The sequence below is a fragment of the Mastomys coucha genome, unplaced genomic scaffold (assembly GCF_008632895.1).
Source record: "Mastomys coucha isolate ucsf_1 unplaced genomic scaffold, UCSF_Mcou_1 pScaffold22, whole genome shotgun sequence".
In the NCBI taxonomy this organism is placed as follows: Eukaryota; Metazoa; Chordata; class Mammalia; order Rodentia; family Muridae; genus Mastomys; species Mastomys coucha.
In genome coordinates this window covers 32184388-32188549 of record NW_022196905.1, presented here as the reverse complement: position 1 = coordinate 32188549, position 4162 = coordinate 32184388, and positions in this window count along the sequence as shown.

Sequence of the window (4162 nt, the reverse complement as noted above, 5' to 3'; positions counted from 1 at the left end):
AAGTTTTGCCAGCGTGTGTGTCGGATGCCTGGGGAGGGCAAAAGAGTTCGATAGGTTTCCCTTGAACTGGGGTTCCTCAAGGGTAACTGAGCTGCCAGATGGGTGCTGGGAACTAAACCTGGGTCCTCTGCAAAGTCATCCAGGGCTCTTAGCTACCGAGTCATCTCTCCAGCCCTTCCTCAAGCTTTTACTCAAGGCTATGAAGAGCAAGAGCTGCTCCCTCCTTGCCCTTCCCGACTGGCTCTGCCCAACTTCAAGCTAACAAACCGAATCTCAGGGAAAAAAAAAAGGTTTGTAACCCAGGCTCGTTTTCTTCTCAGACAGACATAAGAGCCGGGGCATTTGGTAAATTCGTAAGGAACCTCAACATTGTCTCAGGCTTCTTATTCGGAAGGGTGGAAGAGGATCGACAGAGAGATTAGTAGTTGCAGGATAGAAGATCCCTTTCCCGGACTGGGCAGGACTAGGGGCGTATCCATCCAGAATGGCAGCGGCACCCTTAGTTCTTCAATGCAGTTTGGCTTTTGGAAGGGTCCAAGAGAGGCTGCTCCTGGGAAAGAAAAAGGCCAGGCAGAAGAGCTTGGATGGTTCGGAGATAATCAGCAATCCCACCTCTAGCTAGCTGTGTGACCTTTGGCTAGGTAGGCGCTTTTCCTCTCTGATTCTCTCCTTTCATCCCCGGCCAGGGAGCCTGTGTTTCCGATGTCCCAGAGTAGAAAAGATTAAGTTAGCTAAAGTTTTCGAAACTTTTGACTAGAGGCCTGACAGCAAGTTTCTCCCATGCCCTCCAGTCCGTACGCCCAAGGCCATGGGTTAAAGCAGAGACCGGTGCTCCGTCGGCGGGCAGAGAGAGGGAAATTCGGGTACAGACGAGGTGGGCCGAGACGGGGTAGAGGACTTTAGTCCAGGCCCCTGGAGCCTCAGGGTCTGCCTGACATCTCCAGGCTTAAATAACCGTGCGCCTTTGTTATTCGTAGGCAGCAAAGTGGTTCGTTACGCCTGATTGGTCTAATTGCTTTGAAATGAGATATATTATCTATAATTATAGAGTCCTGGTAGGAGCCGGCAGGCCTCCGCTTTCATCTTCCCCAAGTGCGCCTCAAGTCCCGATCGCATTAATTTGCGCCATTTGAAGAGGGAGCTCCCTCTTCCGTGGATCCTGGCCCTTCACTCCCAACCCCCAAGAATTTAAAGACACAAGAAAACCCGGCCGAGAAAGTGGGACCCTAAGCAAGTGGGGGATGGGCGGAAGGGGCAAAAAGCCGCAGACTCTTGCTGCCAGTTCCTCAGGTGAATCGGCAGGGCTGGGGCCCTTCCTCTGAAGAAGTCAATGAGTTCGCAAGAAAGGGAAAAACACCTTCCAGGAAGGATTCCTTTGGCGGTACCAGTTCCAGCGCTAAGGACTCCACCGGCTCGGCTAGTCTTTGGAAAGCCGAAACATTTTTATTTTTTAAATCTTTATCGCCTCTGCATCTTCTGGGAGCTGAAGATTTTTCTAATTCTAAACTGTGGTGCTTGTCCTTGGAAACCTTTGAAATCTTCCCTGAACGAGTGATTCCCAGGCAATTTCTCAAATATGACTTCTAGCCCCTTGCTCGAAGGCGACAGAGGCTCGGAGATGGCTGGGAAGGGAGGGCCTCTCCCGAGGTTAGCAGATCCCGGAATGAGACTTTCTGTCCATCCATCAGACCCCACCCCCACCCAGGGACAAAATACCTCTTCTCTCTCCCTCCGCTGCCCTCCCGGTGATTGGTGAATCCCCACAAAAATAAATCGTTCCGGGTAATCGGTTTCCATAGCACATCCATTCTATTAAAGAGGACTGTTTGGGGCTAGCTAATTGCCGGCGGATCCCACTGCGCCGCACAGTTAAAAAAAATGTATGCGGGGTTTCTGGACAGAGGCCACAAAATGCACTGGAAAGGGCAGTGGAATGGGGGCGACAATGAACGCAGTATTTTGAAGGGCCAACTCTTATGATTTTCCAACCTTGAGGCAGATACTCAGGTAGTAACAGTTGCCTTTAAAATCGAATCCCTCTACAAGTTGATTTTCTGCCTGGGGGCGGGAGGGAGTGGAGAAAATATCTAGGAACCATATCGCAGCTATCATACACTCAAACTGTCCTATACTCTAGTCAAACAAGCATTTTGGGTTGCAGGGTAAAGCCCACCAAGGAGAGTAGCGGAGATCTCAGAGCTAGTCTTTAGGACCTGAACCGGCAAAGGTAATTTTTTCCCCCAGAGTCAGGCGAGATGTAGGTAGGGTGCAGGAGACTTGGGGAGACCGAGAGAGGGGGAGGGAGAAAAGTCGACCAGGCTGCAAGCAGATAGCCTGTCTCAGAGTTTTATCTGCCGCGGGCCAGCCCTGCCCTTGCCAGGCATGAATTACGGTCGGTTTTCTCCGCTGCCTGCAGCGTCTGCGTCAGGATAGCAGCACCTCTGGTTAGCGCTGCCATGAGATAACAGGCCCAGCCTGGGCTGTCAGCTCGCTTAACCCACTGGCCAGGAAATCCGCAAAGGCCAGACAAAAATGAGCTCCAAGGTTGCCTGCTCTCATCGATCCCAAACTCGTGCCTTTCCTTCTTCACGAGTGAGCCACACAGCCGGGTTTTTGTTTCTCCGACATCCTTCTCAGAGTTAGGGTACACTTTTCCCCCTGCGCAGCCCTTGGGTAGAGCTCAATAGGGGTCTTGCGCTCTGGAAGCCATCGAGTCCCGTCCTGGCGCTCTGCAGAAGCGCTCTTCTAGCCTTGCAACCTTTGCAACCCGCTAGCCTGCGCGCTGGATCACTGCAGACCCAAATGCACACCGAACCCCCCCCCCCAAAAGAAGAGATTGTGGGGTTTGAGACCTACTCTAAAAGCCCAGGGGCCGAATGCAAGGCTCAGGGCTGCGGGCGCAGGCGTTTTGCTCCCTGGAGGCAGGGGCGCGACTTCAAGGGCCCCTGCGCCGGCTGCAGCCTTTGATCCGGCCGCCGCTGGCGCCTAAAAACAACATCCTCGTCTGCCTATTAGGCGCGCTGAGGGATCGTGACAGATTGTTTATCCCCGCAATTAGCGATGCAGCCCTTCTCAGGCCGACCCCTCCCGGGCCTGAGGCTAGGCCCCTTTGCGCCGAATGCTGCGTACTCCATGAGTTCCGCTGGAGACCCCGGTGCGCCCTGGGGCCCCATTCTTGAGGTTCGAGGCCCCCTCGGTCCTAAAGCAGGAATTAAGGCTCAGGGTCGGTTCACGAGTCCCTGATGTTTTCTACGTGTTCTAAAATATGTGTAACGTATTTTAGCCGATATGCATTTTTCCCCCCGGAAAAAAGATCGTAGCTACTTGAATTCTCGGATCGCTCCCAGAAGGAAATCATTTTAAGTTGGGGACCGCGGTGAACAACTGAAAACCCCTACCTTTTGAAAATCAGTCCTCGTACTAAAAACGCTAGCCTAAAACAAGGCATTTGGGAGATTTATTTCCACTTCTGTTTTAATCCGAGCGCAGAGTGAAAATCGGCTAACGCTGTAGAACGAGTTGATCTAGCAACTGCTTAATTAGTTCTTAAACTACTGAAGTTCTCCGTACCCTCTAGGCTTCGAGCTAGGAGTTCGGCCTACACTCCCGCTTAGCTTTCGTTTGCAAGGGTTAAAAACGGGATGGCAAGGCTTCTAATTCCCATACACACGGAACAAACCTCAGGGGACCCAGTACAGCGGGCGTCCAGCTGGGCCTAAATGAGCTTGGGTCCCAAGCCCTACGCAGAGCCTGCTCAGCAGCCTCAGAAACCTAAGAAATCCGGACATATCACAGAAGCGAGTATTCCCGAACCCGCCCCAGGCCTTACTATTTCTCCAGGCCCTGTGGGCAGATGTGAGGCTCCGATCTCTCTGGCGTCCGCAGCCCGACCCCTCCCTCCAGACCCCGGACGCCGTCTGGGTAATAAAGTAATTCATTTTCCTTAATCTGGTCGCCCCTAATCTACAGCTTTTTATTGCGCCCAGTTAAAAGGCCAGGGAATTCGCTATCCCTCCGTGCTCGGATAATTACCCCTAAATGGCCACGGCAGCCCCTTGTGTTTCCTGGAGATTAGAGCCCGGCAGTCATCAATGCCCAGTCCCGGTGAGCCGCCAATCACCTCCTCCAACTCCCCCGGAGCCGCGAGCCTGGGCCCTGGGAT